Raw genomic sequence first — 22,150 nt, 5'->3', positions numbered from 1 at the left:
TGAGCATTTCGATATTTTTTTTATCTTCTTCGGTTTTTTTTGGAAACTAAAAGGTTTAAACTTTTGGATCCGGTATAGACATTTTAAAAGAAATTAATTAAAACATTTGTAGCCAGACTACACATCGACACATTTTAAGAGATATTAATTAAGCACCCGATATTAACCACTAGCGACCGATTATTTTCAAATTTGTATTAAAAAAAAAACGAATTCAGACTCCATTTACTCAGCAAACGATAAATTTATCAGAATCAGGAGTTAAATCACAAAATCAAGTCCAAATGAGATGTAGATTCACCAGTTTCCGCTTGTTCTAGAAGCCCCGAACAACATGCCAAAAGCGCGCCGGATTTTCGACATTTGTCGGATGAGAACGGCTCGTTTTTACGACTTGTTCTTGAGTTCAACAGCTCGACTGTGAAACAAATGTGTTTCCTCCCTCTACAACAACGTCTCTAAGAGACCCGTGTTCACTTCTTCCTCTCCTCAAAAAGACTCTCCATACTCCACAAAGTATCTCCAAAGATTACATAGGCCCTGAGAGAAATTAATTTCCTCCTGTGTGGAGTTAATGTAAACATAAATTTAAAAATCGCGTTTTCGGACACCGTGTATATCATTGCATAAAAACCCTGTTTCCATAATGTCCACTACGAAAAATCGCTAGCTGTTTTCGATGGAATCGAATATATCTGCACACGTGTTTACGCAGGTGTCCTTGTCTGAATAAATATAATGGAAGATATGCGACAATATTATTATTTTGAAGAACGCGTGTTCGGACTTTCTTATAACATGTTCGTAATTAACTGATTTCCGCCATCAAACCAACCTGTATTCCCAATTGCCAAGGTAGCGTTTAAATAAATTCTTTACCTAACCCGGTATATTCTTACAATATTTATTATATTTATAAACACTGTTTTCATCGGCAATGTCGACATTAGCCAGGCTAGTTGAATTAAGTTATGTAAGACAGAGATTGTATGTTTTGCTGAAGTAGGTACCTATCTACCCACACCTAAAAATAAGTTTTATCTCTCAATTGTTTGATATATTTAAATTTTAAAAATGCTTGGTGTTTCAGGTTAATGAACTTAATTATTTGATTAATTCATGCTATGGATAGATAATTTTTTATGTGACGTGAGAATAAAGGTAAGAACACACTGGGCCCACGAACACAACGCATTGATGGATACATCTGGGAGTGTAGCCCTGTGAAATCAATAACTCTACAATATCGAATCGACAGACGGCTGATATTATCGACTACCGATGATTTTATTCCGATTTCTGCGCGCTAAAATTTGTCTATCGGCCGTCGGAACATTTCTTATCAATCGTTGACCGTGCTCGCAAATATCGCTAACTAACCACAGTTGAAAAATTTGGTCAATATTGTATTGAAATATGGCTTTATCGATCTTCCGTGCTAGGCCTCCTGGACAACTTACAATCCATACATTTTCTATGAAAATGGATGCATCTGAAACACACTTGTTACACGCTACGCTATCCAAATAAATTAAGGCGATGCACTACGTCGTGTAATATTTTAAATTGAGCCGCTATCAATAACAACCCTTACGTAGATGGCCATAAGGCTTAAAATTCCCGCTTAACACCATCCGCCTGATTTGATTTATGCAAGAAAAAAACCTGGCCAAAAAGTGCTTTTTATTTTATTTTGGGGATGTTCAGGCATAAATATTTAATTTTTTTTCGATCATTTTATAAATAACTGAATTTTCCACATTATACAATAACATCATAACCGAAAATGGGTTCGTAAGTAGGAGATTTTGAACTTTAAACCAGTTTTCATAGGCCTTATACATTATTTTTTTCTGGGCTTATAAAAAGACTTATCTAAAAAATTCTCGATTATTTCAAAGGCCGAGATGTATTCTACTCGCAGTATTTAATTAAAGCATGTGAAACATTTCTAGGCGACCAAATTTTCAAACCAAAAACACATGATTTTGCATTACTACGTATGGCATCACCTTAAATAAAATTTATTTGCGTCCGCCGGGATTTGAACCCACGACCTTAGTCGAGAGGCCTTACCCCCCGACGGTAATTTTATAGGCCGTCAGCTTTTGAAATCTCTCCGACAACGAAAAATTTAAACAAAATTCCGTGAGTTCAACTTTTCAAAATATTTCTCGATTTCATTCTTCACTAGTTGATAGTCAGGCCAATAAGTAACATAATTATTATCACAATATTATATCTACAAAGCCATACATGTATAGGCTTTAAAAAATTACCACGAAAAAAATCTAAATATAGGTAATGCAATTACGTTACGCGGGTACAAATAATTCTTTAATTAAAATCACACAATAAATATTAAACAACTAGGCATTTTTTCACTTCAAGGATAACATCAGATGTCGTTAATCTTTTCGAATGTCCAGAACGAGATATTACGTTAGCAAAAAAACAGGGATTCCTTTATGGAGTTTTTTTTTAATTTGGCCTTGAAGCTACTAACATCAATGTAAGCATCTAAATCTCAGTTAAATTGATTGATATTGATGGTTGGGCTGGTTGGTTTTTTGTGAGATTATAAGATTAGCATTATAAATTTGCTACGTCCATTAATTGGTATACTGGTTATGTTATGATATAACCGAGTATTGTGCTTTATGTTTTGGTTATTTGAGATTTGTATATGGTTAATTATTTTATTTCATGGACGTCAAGAGAAAAAATTATACAATACAGAAATGGGATTATTCAATTTAAAGTAGAGATTAATATAATAAGATATTTGGACCTCTTGGTAGAGTTGTTAGATAAGAGATGGGAGTAAGGTCGGGGGTTCGAATCCTTCTTGGCATTGAGTACATTTATTGTTCTATATTAATTTTAATTTTGTTTTATTTGTACTTTGTTAACTATATAGTGGAAGATACTATTAGGACGTGATGTATCACAGAATTTGAACAATCCATCAAATTTAATAGTTTATATTCAAGTTTTGTGAAAGTCCTATTCAGTTCTTTCATATTTAAGTACCGCGTTGCCCATAGTGAAATAATAACGTTACTTGTATATTAACCTTGAAATTTGATGAATTGTTTAAACGGAATGTTCCTCAGAATTTGAACAGTTCATCATATTTCAATAGTTAGGACGGGTTGTTTTGGAGAATTTGAACAATTCATCAAATTTGAACAATTCATCAAATTTGAACAATTCATCAAATTTGAACAATTCATCAAATTTGAACAATTCATCAAATTTCAACGTTCATTTACGGGTTCTGTGAAAGTCCTATTCAAATTCTGTTATTATATCATTATAGGCTAGTTGCTTGACAGAACTGAAATAAAAACAGAACTTAAAAATATCTTTCACAGAACTTGAAAATTAACAATGAAATTTGAAGAATTGTTCAAGTTCTCCGAAACAACCCGTCCTAAATATCTGTAAAGATTCCATTCAAGTTTTATTTTATTTTTTTATTGAATAAATAGTTAATACACATCAACAAACAAGTCCTGCTAAGCCAATTGAATTGGCTTGTCAACAGGTGCTTAAAGTTTAGTTACATATACATTTTTATAAGTTATAATTTACATCTTATATCTACAGAATCAACAATTTTTTCATACAATTTTTCACACATATTAAAGTAAATATTTTTTTCTGATAGCCAATTCTGATATTCTGTCATTTATTTCACATAGCTGAAATGATAACATAACTTGAATAGAACCATCACAGGAAAGGAAAGAAAGGAAGCAACCGCAAATAACGCGAAACGCCGTTCACCGAAATTTTGTCCTGTTTATACGGACCCTTATACGGAATAAATATAAATAAATCATGTAGGTATACGTTTGCAAGTAACATTAATATTATTGACACTGAAGGGTAGAAAGTCGCAGACGCCCCAAGAAGATATGGCACGATCAAGTGAATCAAATATTTGAATCGGGTCACGTCAAAAGTCGGACATATGAGAGCCAAATGTAACAGTAGAGTTTGTTGGGGTGTAAAATGTAATGTAGGTACATTCCAATGTATACAAAAACGGTAGAGCAAAGACCTCAATCTCATGATTGTGGGATTAATTTCCTGTCAAGTAAGTTGGGTGATCAGAAATAATACGAGTAAATTCTTAATAGAAATTATATTGAAACCATCAAAAGTTACAACAAAGGAGTACAAAATAATAACCATGTAACAATAGGAATAAAAGTAAGGCACATAACAGATGGACTCCTGAACCAAACTAAACTAACGACATAAGATGTATGAATGTGAATAAAGCAAGATGCGTGTCCCGCAACAAAGTCGAGTGATAATTATCATGGATTAATGATATATTATAATCTGTCATCTATGCCTGCCACTGCGGGGAAACTGACGGTTGGTTAGTTAGTTAGAGAGTCCCAACTGCCCGAGCCGTCTGGAGCCAGTGAGACTACGGTTTCCCCAATTGGGGTGTGCTTTTTTGGGTACCGCCGCCCCGGGACCTATTTATTGGATGACCAACACCTCTGCCATAGTACCTAGCAAAGTACCTAGCAAATATTTGTGAAAAATATCATAACTACCAAGCGCATGCGTCACTGTTTTAACACGAAACTGTGTTGTACAAAATTATTATTATTATCCATTTCTTGAGTTCAAACCGCTGACTGCACGTGCAATATCTGATGCTAAGTATAACAAAGCAACCTCAAATGGCGCGAAACGCCGCTTGCAGTTGTTTCGTTCCTGTCCCGTAATTCATGGCTCGGTTCGCGTTTAGGTTCGCAAATGTATACGTACCGTATAGCCGCGTTTACACCAAAGTTGACAAAACATTGTTTTCAACTTTTTGTTGAAAACTAAAAGTTGCTCTTCTCACATTTAAAACAACAAATGGAAAACTTGTTGTCAAAGAATTGGCGCGAAAGGCAGTAGTGTCAAGAATTAGGCAGTAGTGTAGCTGATCTCCGAGAAGGTGACGTCGATCCGTTGAGTGGTGAGCTGAGGTGCGACGGGAGTGTCAAAAACTTTCTGAGAATGACCAGTAGTGACTTTGAGTATTTGATTTCAATGATCGGATATAAAATCAAGAAACGTGACACAAACTACAGGAAAGCAGTGGAAGACAGAAAAAGTTGCTGTATTTTGTAGAAAAAGCAACAAACTTGTGGAAAACTTAGTGGAAGGCTTTGGTGTAAACGCAGCTTAAGATATCTGACTAGGTACATAGCTTCCGAAGGTCGCGGGTTCGAACCCGGCGTGCGCAAATAAATTTTATTTGATTGATTTGTGTTATTTCACAATTAATTAATTAAAATAATATATAGTATATTTGCGGCACGTTCCAGAGTGGAAGATACTATCAGTATCGCCCTGGTGTAAGACCACGATTCAGAATTGAAATGTTGCTCCAAATGGCTTTAGCCGTGTTTAGTGACTAGATCTGAATAGCCAGGTACTTCCTCACCTTCCTATTTCCCTTCCCCACTTACCTTCAGCCTCACAACATCTCCCAATTGGGGATGCCATAGTCTCACTGGCTCCAGACGGGAGCAGTTGGGACTCTTGTGAGGTATTCACTATAAAAATAAAAAAAGCTGGACTACGAATTTTATTCATAATAAAATATAACATACTCTCTTATAAAAAAATCAAAACTAATATTTTATCAGAATCACAAATCATTTCGTGCAATCTTTTGACCTTTTTGCTACAAACATCAACTTTAACATCCATAATATGAATGAATGTGTTGAAAGCGTGCTCGACAAACTTCTAAATTTAAAACGCTCACATACGGAGTGTGTGAAAAACGTAGTGAGCCAGGAATACCTACCTATATTGCAGGATGCGCGTTTCAGATACCGATCACTAACACCCTCATAAACGAAAAATAACTACTTTTGTTAATGCAGTTAATTGATTATTGTATTCAGTGGTTAGTGGTCAGTGGTTGAGTGGGCATAGCGCTTGGGTCTCACCCGAGCGTCGCGTGTTCGATTCCTCGGCTGGCTAAGTCCTCCATCACAACACAACATTTTCGGCTTTCTGTGGTGGTAGTAGGAGATTTTCAAACATTGTTGGGTTATTCGTAGCCCGGGAATGTTTGTCTTTCTTTTTAAAAAAAAGAAAAAAAAGAAAAAGAATGAATTACTTATTTGCACCAATCTCATTTTTAGTAATATTTTCCAGTACAAAAATAAATAAAATAATATCGGTTGTTTTCGAGTGGGGCATGCAAACATACATGTATAAGAATTGTTGCTTCCTTTTCACCTTGATTAGTACTTTATTTAATTTTTTTTATTTTTTTTTATTTTTTTATTTATTTTTTTTTTATTAATTAAACCTTTGAACATTATATTACAATTCATGTTTTACGTAGCTTCTGTTTTCTATTTATACTACTCTTCCATTAAAAGCATTTCCTTGTGGATGGAAGGGCAATTGAGACGTTTTAATTATCTTAACAATAACCCGTGATACTACAGACGAAGAAATAATTGTAACCCGCTATCCATATTTTTCAAGGTATGTTCATGCAGTATTTAATATTGTTGGTCTAATGATCCTATTGATTGAAGTTCTGAAAAATTATCTTATACTCGATGAAAAATTTTCCGTGACTTTGAAAGTGTTAAAATCAACTGCAGTGGGAACTAGAAACATCAAAGATTTTTTATTGTAAAATTCTAGTCGCCCTTCTGCACCAACTCACCGTAATGGGTTAATTTTTTACAATAGATAGGAAGATGTTCCGCACATGTGCGCCATAGTAAAACTAACCATACACCTAGAACACTGGTAAACTAATAATCATTCCATGTATATGTACGTACATTGGAGTCGATTGATATTATCGTCTGTGTTCAAAAAGGTATATTTATCAAAATAATTATGCAGCTATGAGCTTTTTATCTAGCATTATTTTGAGAAAAATCATCTCAAATGCGCTTAACAACAAGGCGGTAATACAAAATGGGTTATATTATTTGAATTTGACCCAGTTTACAGAATTATTCTTAGTTATTATTTTTGTGACATAATTCTAAGTCAGTAGGTAATCATTTTTAAAAGAGTAAAAGTGTGGATGTCTTTACATCTGGCTTTTGGGCGGGGAGTTAAAGATTCTATTAGGATGTGAAAATAAATTCTGCTGAATTTATCATTTCATATAATATATTTATAATTCGACATGTATTGACAGCTGTCTAAAATAGAAATAAGAAGAAGAAATGAGTAAACTAAATTTTCAATGAGAGTTAAGACCATTAAGGTAAGAAGTGGCGTGGTGACCATGGCGACGACTGGCCACGAAACCATGACTAACGTCATAGAATAAAGAAGATAACTAGAAGTGCCTTCCAAATAAATTTGAATGAAAATAAATGTGCCAATAACTTAGTAGTACTTTTTAGTTCTAGACTATATCTCTCTTGCACTTACCTGAAATTGTACATCGCCATCCCATTTGAATTTTGTAATGATGGTGTAGCACAGTTTTGGATGGAAATGTACGCCTAAATTGGGCTTATTTTTGGACCACGAAAAACACCCACGAGGCACTTCTTGTGTTATTCTTTATTCTATGACTAACGTAAATATGTTAAGTATATTCACGTTATTCTCTGAAACACATCAAGTACGTATTGTTCTTATTGAATTACTGGATAATCACGTCAACACAAATTTAGCGATACTCCTTCACACTACTGACACTATGTTGAACGACAGGTCAACAGGTGTATGGACTGCTCTAGTTTCTAGACTGGTGTAGGATAATTCATTGGCGTGCTGTGAATTTTAGTTATTTTGTGTGGAATTTTACAGCCATCACGTTATATCCCTGCTTTTAGTATTTAGAATAAGGCTGAACGTTTTTTTTATACAGGGTATCATAAATTCATATTCGATAAGTTTTTTTCCCATACAAAAATATTTTTATTATTTTTTTTGGTAAACTATTGTTTAAGCCATAGCTCAGTGGTCAGAGCTGTCGACCGGAAACCGAAGGGACACGGGTTCGAGTCCCGTTGGTGTCATGTATCTTTTATCAGGAGATTTTTCAATGTGGATGAGTGTTTCAGGCGAATAATTATTGTTTGTAAAATAAAAATATTTTTCTTAGAAGAATGTTTATTTTCCTGTACAAACAATTCAACTTTTTAACCTCAAACTATTTGCTTAAAACATTGAAATTCCGTAAAAAGATATATATATTATATATCTTTAATTCTAAAATCATATAGAATCACCCCGGTTCAGAAATTTAATCTTTCAGAAAGAAGGTGACCTTTTTCCGGTTTTCGCAGATATAAAATAATACTATTGTACCACACCAACCAGGAGCCCCAATCTCTTCTGTCCAATGCGTTCAAAAATAATATAACAGATGTCATCATTTCACGTAAGACCATTCAACCTCTTACTCGGACTGACAATGAAATTGATTATCTGTTCAAGAAATAGATGTTTTTTCACATTTCTTCTTTCGAAGTAAGTGAAATTTTGCTTACATCAGTTATATGATCGATAAAACACAATATCATCAATACGATATTGATGATATCCGTCATCTATGGTCAGTTGACAATATTTGCGAGCACGGTGAGAATATGACGGTAGAAAAAAATCCGTTAGAAAAAAAGATGTCAGATAAGCTGACAATATGGACAACTTTTTGAAAATAAATGACTGGATGTGAACTAACGAATCTCACAATGAAAGAAATCGTATGTATACACGATACATGATGCGATCAATTGGTTCCCTTCCAGCTTGGAGAATTAATAATAATAATAAGATTAATATATGAGCGTTGATCAGCTGGACAGAGCGGTGTGTGCTCAAATAAGTTTACATTTAAGGCGATGCCATACGTAGTAATGCAAAATCATGTGTTTTTGGTTTGAAAATTTGGTCGCCTAGAAATGTTTCAGATGCTTTAATTAAATACTGCGATTATAATACATGTTGGCCTTTGAAATAATCGAGTATTGTTTAGATAAGTCTTTTTATAAGTCCAGAAAAAAATAACGTATAACGCCTTTGAAAACTGCTTTAAAGTTCAAAATCTCCTACTGACGAACCCATTTTCAGTTATAATTTTATTGTATAGTGTGGAAAAGTAAGTTATTTATAAAATGATCGGAAAAAATTTAAATATTTATGCCTGAACATCCACAAAATAAAATAAAAGGCACTTTTTGGCCATGTTTTTTTCTTGCATAAATCAAAACAGGCGGATGGTGTTAAGCGGGAATTTAAACCTTATCGCCATCTACGTAAGGTTTGTTATTGATAGCGGCTCAATTTAAAATATTACACGACGTAGTGCATCGCCTTAAGTTAATATATATAATAGTTAATTAAAAGTTGTTCGCTATGGTTATGACCTCATGAAGTAATTAACTCTCTCATTAGTTTAAAAAAAATACATACGGACTGCCAATCTATATTAAAATTAATATTTCAATTCGACATTGACAATTTATTAGTATTTTTAACTTTTACGTAGCTATCTGAATTCGGGAATATCAATTCACAGGCAGACGCGCCAATATTGCCATCGTATAACGATTTCCTATTAGACTTCATTTAAATTCAATATCGGTTCGGTTACCGACGGCGCAACCGTGCTCGGGATATTGATATAAAATTGTTAAGTTAAGTCTATATATCGTTAAGTTATATATTTGATCGTGCTAGACCCACAGCCCACAAAGTACTAATATCGAATTGATTTTGTGGATTTAATACATTTTTTCTTTAAAATATCTAAATTCGGTCACCGCACGCCACTGACATACGTTAGTTGTATATTCTCAGTTCTGGTCGAGCGAGGTAGGAGCAAAAAGACGCCAATGATTTATCTGTCTGAAGCATCGACCACTTATATTATGTGTATCGATGGTCTGAAGTTTATCCGCGCGCTTTTGTTGTGTGTATATTTGTTTCTATTAGCACCACTGCAGCTGACTTCTAGTATAGTGCTAGGAGTGCCAGTGCTCAAAATTTAGCTAAACAATTCTCATCCTTCCTCTATCCTTACACCTTTTACCGTTCCCACATCCTTCAGCCTCACAAAATTTATTTAAAAATAAATTATTATGTAATATCGCTCAAGAGTCCCAACCGTGTGGAGCCAGTGAGACTATAACATCACCAATTGGTGTATGTTGTGGGGCTGATGGTAGTGGGTAGGAGAAGGAGATGGAGAAGATCAAAGTGGGGGAGAGGGAGTACCTGGCTATTCAGATCTGGTCACCAAACACGGCTAATGCCGTTTCAAGCAACGTTTCAATTCTGAATGGTGGTCTTACACCAGGGCGATACTGAGAGTATCTTCTACTCTGGAACGTGCCGCAATTATACTTTTAAATTATTTCAAATTAATAAATTGGGAAATAACAAATATTCATCAAATAAAATTTTCTTGCGCACGCCACGATTTGAACCCACGACCTTCGGGTTGCTAGTAGATAATCTTAATCCTTGACCACGTAGGCCGTCAAAATACATAGCATTAATTGGGGGTGCCATTATACCACTGGGAAGGTGAGAATCTTATGCGCTATTATATATGACAAATATTATAATAAATTTAAAAAGAATTTACAGAAGTTGCGAGGTCCGAAAAGTTTGTAAAACAGTTCAAAGAGTGGGTGGCCTCAACTGGGTAAAGCTCAGTGAGGCCTACACTCTCAAGTACGTAATAATTTTTTAAAACAAAGTAATTTTTTTTTTATGTGACACCTCACAAGAGTGTCCCTGCCTGTGCAGTGTACAGACAGGGGAACTATGTCACCACCCGGTTGGGCGGCGTTGTGAGGCGGAATAAGGTAGGAGCTGTAGGAAGGGATTTGTTAATGCGGGCCTTGAAGAGGCTCGGATTATAGGAGGGAGGAAAAACAAATGCCGGTAGCTCGTTCCACATACTTACACGACTTACACAAAAACGAGTCGTAAAAACGGTCCGTTCTCATGAAGCCAACGTCAACCGTGAACGGGTGTTCAGTTCGTGTCCGTCGAGTTTCGCGCACGTGCACCGGTGCATCAGGAATCAATGCTGCTAGCTCTTTGGAGCAGGCTCCATTGAAATACCTGCAGAACAGACACAGCATGCCTACATTGCGTCTATGCATTAGAGAAGGCAATCGGTCTGTTAACAACGGATTGTCAATCAGACGGATCGCTCTCCTTTGCACAGATTCAAGCAGGTTTATCAAGTATTTTGGGGCACCAGCCCAAAGGTGGCTCCCAAATTCAATAGTTGGGCGGACTTGAGACTTATACAGGGTCAGCAGCTGGTCACTGTTGAAGAATCTCCTAGCCTTGTACAAGACGCCCAACTTTTTGGAGGCCTGATTTACTCGGGCTTCTATGGATCCCCGATACTTGAGCTGGTCTGATATAGTAACTCCAAGCAGTCAAATAAATTACATATAAAATACGATGTTATTGAATTCATTTCGATTTCTTGATACCCCGCTGTAATTAGACGCACGCGTAGAATAAATAATAAATACTAGAAGTGCCCTGTGGGTGTGTAATCGAGGCTTAAATTTCCAATACAAAACTGTATTCAGACAAATCAAATGGGATGGAGATCTAAAATGTTAGGCGAGTTTAAGGGAGAGTTGGCTAATGGGGTAAATATAATTTACCCCATTAACATTTGTTTCTATTAAAATTTGTATGGAAGGCTTTTCTAGTTTTCTGCTGTATTCTACGGAGCATGGAGATGGGTAACCTAACAAAAAACGTTATAATAAATAAACTTCCTGGAAGCTTGTAGTTAATATACGCAGTCATCTCACATAGGTACGTCTAAATTACACGATTGTATCTTTACGTATTCAATAATCGCACGTAATAATACTAATAAATAATAACAAACCACGCGAGTATTATGAAACAACCAAAACACCGCATAACACAAACATGGCGAGTCCGGCAAACTAGTTTTTTGCGAACGACTTGTTGATATAATGCGATTCAATGGGAATTAGGAATGGGCTGCGAGTCTAAAAATAGGAAAGGGCGCGAAAAGGAACTCGAGTATCGAATTGGACCTCTTTTGTTTATGCTCTGCCTGACCAGCAAATTAATGCTACGTATACATCCGCGAGCCGAACTGAACCTAACGAAGCAACTCCAAATGGCGCTTGCAGTTGATTCGTTCCTTTCCCGTAATTCGTGATACGGTTCGCGTTTCGGTTCACAAATGTATACGTACCCTAACAGACCCACCTGGACCATACATTATATCAGCAGTTCTCTAAGTGGGTTCCGCGAATAGGGTCGCTTTCACAAATCTACGAATGCAGCTGGCATTCATAAAACTTTATTTTAAGACCAATATTGAATCAAATAAGTTTGCGGTAATTCAGGAGAAAATCCAAAACCGGAACATTAAAAAACAGTGGAACGACAATAATTGATTATTCGCATATTCTTAAAAAAGGGAATATAATGGCGTAGCAATGTAATGTATAATCTGAGTCGTCACTATAAAACAAAACATGAAGAAAGTTGAAGAAAAAACTCCGTAAACGTCTTTAAAACCCCTGTAGAACGGGTAAAATTTATTAAGTATGTCAAAGCCAAATAAAAAAATGAAATTTTTATTTATTTCTAATAATGGACGCACTTCTACAATAACAGAATAACTTTATACGTTCAATCATTCTAAAACTTTGCTCAGACCTACACACTGCACAGTGCAGTGCACCTCAATGTAGTTATTATTTTACTGGGCTGCAAATGTAGCCACCAGCACTGTATGGGTTAATTAGAACCTGCTCGACCATGATTACCATTATTAAATATGCCGCCCAGAATTATATTCTTTTTTTATTCAATTTTTCAGAGTGAAAAAGACGTCCGTGGAAAAAAATACCCTAAAAAGTGTACTAACTTCAGAAACTTTTTTAGAAATTCCAACATTTTAAGGTAGTTAAAATAATTTATAAAAAAGAAATAAATTCTACGTAAATGTATCTAATTGTTTTACTTCTATCATATTTGTAAAATCACATCCAGAAGTTAGAGGACTTTACCCCCTGCCACGGAATAGAATGTACGCTGTAGTGTCCCATTAGCTCGGGGAAATTATCGTGGAAAAAAAAGTTGGATTTGCAAAAATTTGTGCGATCATTTCTAAAACAAAATTTATTAAAAACATGCAATTAAACAAGAATTTTAGCACATGAATGCAATTTACATGTTTATTGCGTAATGAATTTTGGTTACCTGTCATTTTCATTTATTATGAAAATGCAATGTACTATTAATGTACTATTATGCACATATTTATCACGAAATGCAAATAGGTATGTAAATATTTTGCAATACAAATTTTTTTGTTCATCGTATAAAAGTATATCAAAAAGAACCTCAAAGAACAATAAAAGAAGAAGAAGATGTTTTAAAGGGAGTTTTATGTAAATACGAATGTTAGAGGAAGCGCGCTAGTATAAAAAACTATCTGATATAATTATCTTAATGACTGCACAGTTTTAGATTGTTGGCGCCCTTTGTTATTTTCTAAAAGAACAGTTGAAGTTTTCAAACCTCTGTAGTTGGTTTTTATCATCTAGCTATAATTAATAGGCGTAAGCGAAAGTATTTAAGCATGACTTATTTAAAATAGAGAAAAATATCTCGGCAAATGAATTCAGTAGCATAAAGAAACACTTTTTTCATAACGATAAAATGTTGAGTATCAGAATTAGATGGTGATTGATTTTAGGTTACACGCAAATGTAGAGGAGATTATCTTAAAAAATAACATATATATCTGTTAAAAGCTTAAAAAACTTCAAGTGTTCAAGGGAATGTGTGGCAGAAATTCAGAATGCAGGGTCTTCGGGAATTTTGAAACGAGTCAAGAGTTAGAATAGCAGATGAGATGATGTATGAATGTAACTGAATCAGAGTGTACAAGACTGAGATGTGTGGCGCTCCATTCGCTATGCCTACAAATAGGAAAAATGGATAGATTACATAATCTATATTTTTCTGACTTTAGACTTCTTTGGGAACCCCCGACCATCGAGATGGTTCATGTCCTTATAAATCTACATTTTCATTGCCTACTACAGTTAATATGATACCAATTTATCAAAAAAATACACAGAACGAATTATTAATGGCCTTTGAATATTATATTCTTACCTCATAGCTACTCAAATATATTTGTTGCGGTTAGTTTAATACTTATCTGCATTGGAAAAGACACGGTTACTTACTCACTGACCCCTCCTAACAATTGTTCCAAAAGAGTGATATAATGGACTTAAGACAACCCTAAATCATCCAATGTCTAAAATGTATTTACACGCGTCCAAACAACTTCACATAAAAATCTCACCCTTCTAGCCAAAGACATGGCACTTGTGTATATGAAGTACCCCATTGCAAAACAAGAATATTAATTTTATTGCCCCTAAAATGTACAACACACTACAGACAACTCTTGAAGAGACCAACATTAACTACAGGGTTTTCCAATAAGAGGTGCTATTTTGATATTCAATCGTAAAAGATCAATGGTTTCGTTGCTTTTGTGGCACGTAGCGCCGTCTCGTTGAATGTAAACGTTGTCCAGATCAATACCATCCAATTCCGGCCATAAAAAATAATGAATCATCTCTCGATAGCGCAATCCATTCACCGTAACTGTTGCTCCAGCCTCGTTTTCAAAAAAGTAAGGTCCAATGACTCCGCCGGACCATAAACCGCACTAAACAGTCACACGTTGAGGATAGAGAGGCTTTTCAACAATAACTCTTGGGTTTTCCGAGCCCCAGATGCGACAATTTTGCTTGTTGACGAAGCCACCAAGAGGTGGAAATGAGCCTCATCACTCAAGACGATTTGTATTTTAATAATTTCAATGCGTTATTGAAGCGTGTATCGTTCCATTTTTATTAATGGCGTAGTTTCTACTTGTCAAATATCAAAAAATGACAGCTTCAAAAGTAACATCTACCGAAATAGCGGGCTATTCAAAATAACACCTCTTATTGGAAAACCCTGTATTATATATGTAACTAGTATTATATTTGGGAAAAATTAATTGCAAGATGACATTGTTAATTCTGAATTTGAAATATCAGATCGACAAATATGACGTTTAATAAACAGGTCCTAATCGTCAAGATGGTTAAGACGCCTGTTCCGTTAAGACAAAAGATCCTGGGTTCGATTCCTAGTTGTGAACGTTATCGTTTTTTTTTAATTTTTCTGTGTCTTGTTCTATTTCATGTTTCGTTTAGATTTATTAGTATTATCTTCTTCGTCCAAGTTGTACAAAACGCAATTGTAAAATTACTAGTCGTCCCTAATATTAACAGAGACATAATACACCGTTGCTGTCTCAAAGTGCCAAAATTTTACCTGTTAAGGCTATTCTATGGCAAGAAATCATAATTCAGTATATATTTACCCCGCAGCATAAAGAAAAATTAGAACATAAATACAGTACTAGATTCACGCGCAATGACGGGTTAATAGTTCCGAAATTTAATAATAAATACGGACAGAGAACGTTTGAATACAACATACCAAAGATATTTAATTTATTACCTGACACTATAAAGCAATGTAAGTCTATGAATAAGGTTAAATATATGGTGAAAAATTGGCTATCGGAAAAAAAAAATTTACTTTAATATGTATGAAAAATTGTATAAAAAATTGTTGATTCTGTAGATATAAGATGTAAATAATAACTTATAAAAATGTATATGTAACTAAACTTTAAGCACCTGTTGACAAGCCAATTCAATTGGCTTAGCAGGACTTGTTTGTTGATATGTATTAACTATTTATTCAATAAAAATAAAAAATGATAAATTATAAAGTGTTTATCATTTTAAATAATTAAATCGGCGTCATCTGTGAAAGAGCAAACCATGAATTCTTTTAATTAAATAATAATAATGTTATCGAAACGTTAAGACAAAAAATTACGTGCGTTTTCAAAGAATTACGTGCGAAAAACAGAGAAAATTGTAAGATGCATACAATTATAATTGTAAAGGGCATTTCAAAATATTCGACGTGAGATGTGAGTCATATAAACTTCACCCGCTAAAAGCACTTTTAACCTTCAAATTCTTCCCCTATCTCTCCGGCACCCTCCTGCCCTTTTGACCTTCATCTCCCTATCTCCCTTAACACATAAAATGTTGACGGGACAGATACAAACTACCCCAATGCAAAAGTAATGAAGGAATACTCATTTGGTAGGCAGGCACGAAGTACTTTCTTTGATCCTGCTTTTTTTAATTGTTCAAAATTGGAACATATGTGATGAGAAAATTATAAAATTAGTATTAAAATAAATCTTCATTTCCAGACAAGCGAAAAACTAACAACCAATAATATATTTTACTTGTTCTAAATTGGAACATATGTGATGAGAAAATTTTTAATTTTTCAAAATTGGAACACATGTGATGAGAAAATTATAAAATCAGTATTAAAATAAATCTTCATTTCCAGACAAGCGAAAAACTAACATCCAATAATATATTTTACATGGCTTACATTTTTATTTTGGACCAACATATTTGAAAAATTAAATAAATCAAAACCAAAATTACATCTGAAATCATAATATTTGTAAGTAGGCATTTAAATACCTTCTCTATAAACAATGCCTTTTTACGTCCAAAGAAACGTCACTATCTCAATAACAATTATTTTTTCAAAATTCTTCAGGCAGGTAGGTGTAGGTACCATAATATTTAAAAACACGAATTAGAAAGTTAATGAGAATAAGCAATACGATATCACACTAATTATAGTGTGAAATCGTATTATTATTATTAAATAATCTAAGCCATTAAAACGGCCACCGTCTTGAACCGATAACGGAATATACAAACAAATTTACAGTCAATAAATATTTTTACTACGGTAGATGAAATCGTGGACGCCAGAAGATGACATTGCATGACCAAGTGCATTAAAAAAGTAATTCATTTGGGTCAGGTCAAGAGTCTGAGATGATGCATGAATGTGAATGACGCAAGAATTGTGTGCGAAGACAGAGATGTGTTGCGATCCAACATATCTGCCTGAGGGAAAACAGCGCAATGACCAAATTTTTATAAGCAACAAATTGAAAATATCTCCCGAGTAAAAATAAATGCCGCGGACGGGAATTGAACCCGCACCTGGACCACTGAGCTATAACACGCCAAATAATTCAATATGTACTAGTACTTCAATCGACAATTACTGCTTATTATATTTTTCACCTGTTAACAACCAACTTTATTTATTATTGCTCACAATAATTTGTCATCGTTTGTTCTATGCATATAAAAACCTTGTCTTATAAACATTAGCTTATCATTATAAAAAAATAACACGAGCATCTCAATTTTTTAAATAATACAAATATATAACTTACCAGAGTATAAAACGGCACTTAAAAACATTCACCAGAAGATGTCCAAAATACACAAAACATCAGCTCAAAAGCTTATAATATATAACACTTCGCAATATGTTACAATGACAACAAAAGAATAGAGTCAACTTTATATCTAACAATAATATTGAACTTGAATTATGTCGTATTATGATAACTTGATAAGGAACAAAATATATTCCGATCAAGTAAAGATCAGTACGAGAGACCGCGTGCAGAACGAACACCCGCTCATCTGTCCGGTCAGATGGTGAATGAAACGTTAACTTTTCTGAATATGAATATCCTAAGGACTTTACTACATTTGTTTATACTGCCACTCATTTTGCACTATATGCACGCGATGCAGGATGCAGTCACGTTCTACACTACTCCCAGCCAAATGAGACAGATGACATTAATTTAATGTGTTAATATTTTTTTGCTTAATTTCTGTCGCTTTATTTTATTTATCACTAACTGATGGGCGTTACACTAACCCAGCGTTGCTCGGGATTATTATATTATTTTGAAGAATTGAAAAAGTTTTTTTATCATGCCATGTCTTCCTTCAGGCGTTCCCAACTTCTTATGCCATTTACTTCCATGTCATACATTTCCTTACACCGCTTCGTTCATAACATACGCTTCTTTATACCACAAATATTTCTTTGATTCGTATATTCCTCGGGCATCATTGACTTTTTCTACAATTCACTTCACGTAGTATCAAGAAATACACATTGTTACTGTTAAAAAACTTCATTATATCGACTTTAAATTAGACTCCGTTTCTCATCTCAGTGCAGAGATAATGCTTTAAGTCGTCACCGACTTATACTATCATTCAAACCACTTTCTAAACACTCCTGGCACTAATAGGAACAAACTTTGAACATTTTCAGCAAAATTGTCCAGTAGCTTTTGAGTCTGTTGTCTGTAACACAAGGATATTGATTTATTTATATAGATTGTATTTTTGTGGGTCCGAAAACGATAGCTTAATGTTATACTGATTTAAAAAATATATATCTCTTTTATTTTCGCACGTAAATTTTATTTTGATTCTCTTACAGAACATCTCCCGAATTTTCATTAATTGAAGTTAATAGTTTTACATTTGTTTTACTTCCATTACAGAGTTTTCATTAATTGAAGTAAATAGTTATACATTTGTTTTACTTCCATTACAAAGTTTTCATTGATTGAAGTAAATACTTATACATTTGTTCACTTTTCTGTCAATTTCTGCATATTGCCATCGGAAACTGATACTGCATCATTTCACCAAGATCTCTTGAATTCCATTCCTCAGTCTTGCCATTAAGTATTGAAGGCGTTTCTAAACATATTTTGCATAAGTCTTCTGAAGTCTGCCTTCAAATAAATCCAGTTTTGTCGATTATTGGCGGCTTTTTTTATGTCTTCAACTTGTCTCTTCTACGGGTGACCTCTGCCTTTTTTTCCGGCCAAGGACGTCATTAAATAAAGATATTTGGATTCGACGGTCATCTGTTGGTATTGGTACGTGCTCAGAATAGCCGTAATGGTACCTTACGTCCGTATCCTTAGACTTGCTCTAAATCCACCTATTCTATCTCGCAAGGAGATTCCTTCATAGCATGGCCCTTTCCAAGGCTGTGTTTTTAAAACTCTTAGCGTTGAGCTGTCTTCTTAGGTACGAGTATATGTATCCATTCAATATATGGTGAATAAGTTAACAATGCAAGTAAATCTCTAAATATTTCTTAGCGTTGAAAAGTTACATATTGATGATTTTATTACCCTAACTTATCTAGTTTTTTTACAAACAAACTGAATAATTTTTCAAAAGAAGCAGACACATTGAGACTTGACATTTTAAATATATAAAACGAAAATACTTGGTTTTAAGTATGACTTAAATCTGGGATTTTCGTTTAATTTATTTAAACTGAATAATACTCGGACAAGTAAGTAAGACTTATAAAATACATTAAAAAAAATTTCGATCTGTGCATTTCGATAATTTTTTAAAACTTTTTTTTTTCAAATTTTTCGGCAACTACAGGGTTAAAGAAAAATTGGATACAGGTCGGCGCTTTATAAAAGACATTAAACAAACGATAGTAACCGATAACACCAATAACAACCCCCTAGAAACCGATTCTTTTTTTTAAATTTTAAATTCGGAATCGATTTAATCGTAAACGAAAGTTTAAATCAAAAAGATATACTTACCACGAAATCAACTATTAATATGATGTAGATTAACCAGTTTCCCAGTTGGTTTCCAGCTTCCGGACACCGTGTATAAAGCGGTTCGTGCAGTTTCCTATTAATGTGTCCAATGAATTGGTTCTTAATTCGCGAGTTTGCGGATTCATAAGAAATACTGGATAATGTATTAATGACTTTTGCAGTTTTTTTTCCCATTGATTGGTCAATGGCTGAGTTGGCATTGCGTCTAGGTCCCACCCAGGCATCGTGAGTTCGTTTTTTCGACTGGCTAAGTCCTCCATCACTACACAAATAAGTGTTCCACTTATTAGCATATAGGCAGGTTACTCGTAACACGGGAATATTAGTCTTGGCGCAGTGTTCTCAAAACATAACAAAATACGTATTTACGGCAATTTATTCGTCGTTCTGTTATAATACAAGTCTGGTATTTTATCTTTGGTCTACTTTTAAAAAATGTTAGCATTTAAAAAAATAGTTTTGATGAAATTAATCTTTTAGTCGTCAGCTTTCTAAGCTCATTGGGAGTACTATAATAATAGTAGAGTCGCGAGTGTTATAAAAACAATAATTATATCAGTAAAGTTATCATCTGAAAAAATATTGAAGTCAAACACAGAATATTTACCGATACGATTAGAAAGGCCCATTAAAATAAATGAGAATTGATAAATTGAGTATTTAAAAAAAATCCCGTATTATTGGTAACTGTTTATTTAAACCAGATCAGTTAAGTTACTTTTATGAAGTAAGAAATTTATAAATCGATACTCGTAGTAAAAGATTTATCAATACGGAAAAAAAATTATTCATTTTTACGGAAAATGACATTCTTTCAGGATGCGGAATTTACCGTTGTTAGTAGGGTTTGCGATCCAGCATCCCGCAATAATCAATTTCAATTTCAATCAATCAATTTCAGCAATATTTGAACCCGCTGATTTGCGTGATTACGGGATTAAAAAAACTGAATTTACACCGAAAACGTGCTGAAATGGTGTGGAAACTTTGAAGTTTTTGGTTTGAAGAAAAAGATTCCCCTTTTTGAGATCGAAGGTATCAGAAGGAGATACCTTCAATATGCACAGACGTTCTTGTTAACAGGCCTATCAACTAGTGTGGAAGCAGATATAGCGTTTTCCGGTGCTGACTGCAGTGCACAAGTTTTTTTATTTGCCAAAGTCTTCTTAAGTTTATTTATTTATTAATTATTTTTATTTCTTACTAGAGCAATCCCGATGAGTTACAAAACTTATTGTAGGACTGGAGGAACTTACAATACATAGGTGGAAGTTAATAGGTACAATTTTACATTGGTATTTTGATATAAAAATTAAGAATTTCAAATACGAAACAGTACAAAAATAGAAAAAGGGAGGTTAAGTAGAACAAACAATATACATATAAGCACAAAGCCAAAGTGGGAATTTACAAAAAGGTACTTACTTACAGGTTACTTACTTAAAGGTACTTACCCACTAATACATTGATTATTAGATTACAATATCATTATTTTGAATTTTTTTATACGCTGGCTGTTTTTATACATATCTGGAAGAGAGTTATAGAGTGTGTAGGCAATATATTTTTTTCCCATATTTTTTAGTGTGTGTTAGAGGAATACAGATTTTATTGTTATTCCGAGTATTGTGGTTGTGAATGTCTTGATTGTAGAGTAGCTTGATGTTAGTGTGGGTTGATTGTTGGGTAATATGTAGGATGATGCTCGTGATTTCACGTTTGGAAAGGACTGTGATTGGAAGGATACCGGAAATTGAGTAGATGTCCTTCACATATGTGTCCCATGGAAGACCAAGAACATATTTTTATAATTAACTTACGTTTTCAATGTATTTTTTTTTGTAATATGACTAGTACCAAAGATGATTGATCTCCAATGACTATGGAGAATCTTTTTAGTGACCGGTATGACCTTATTTGATTTTTACATCGAAGTCTTCTTCAAAAACTTATTATGTTACCTTTTCAAAATATTGAAGTGAAAATTCTTTATGCGCGTTATGCAATTTCGAGGACCGGAGTAAAACCAACTCATGACCGTCATCAAAAACCGTGATCATTTCGCTATAGGAGCCTAGCCAATATTATATACCTACTTTCGGTCGCTCTCCAAACTCAGCTTCGCGGTCTAGAGGCAAAGCGCCCGATTGTCGTCGTGAAGAACCGAGGTTCTATCCCCGCTTTAACTATTATTTTTTTTCTTTTTGTGATTTTTTTAATAATAATTTTTTTTAAAGTGATAAAATGCTCTCGTGCTGTGACTTTTAGATATTTTGACTATATGATATTTTGGTCGAATACGTAATAACCGCGGTCTAGAGGCAGAGCGTTCGACACTCGTTATGCAGGACCCGGGTTCGAATCCCATATTTTTATAACTTTTAATTTTTTTTTATCAACGATTTGTAATAATGTATTAAAAAATTAGATAAATTTGTTAATTTAAATTTAATTTACTTTACGATACCTATATGATATTTTGGT

General features: G+C 34.1%; 1 protein-coding gene across 1 annotated transcript in view; it reads right to left on the bottom strand.

Moving 5' to 3' along the window:
- Window positions 1-17,682, bottom strand: part of shd (cytochrome P450 family 24 subfamily A member shade) — an 81,750-nt gene extending 64,068 nt beyond the window's left edge. Inside the window, exon 1 of the mRNA XM_089640274.1 lies at window positions 17,426-17,682. The gene's annotated coding sequence lies outside the window, so the exon portion shown is untranslated. The remainder of the gene's footprint in view (window positions 1-17,425) is intronic.
- Between the last annotated feature and the right edge of the window lie 4,468 nt (window positions 17,683-22,150).

This window comes from Hesperophylax consimilis, chromosome 15 (genome assembly GCF_061612785.1).
Source record: "Hesperophylax consimilis isolate HC1 chromosome 15, BYU_Hcon_1.0, whole genome shotgun sequence".
Taxonomy (NCBI): Eukaryota; Metazoa; Arthropoda; class Insecta; order Trichoptera; family Limnephilidae; genus Hesperophylax; species Hesperophylax consimilis.
This window is presented reverse-complemented; position numbering and strand designations above follow the sequence as displayed.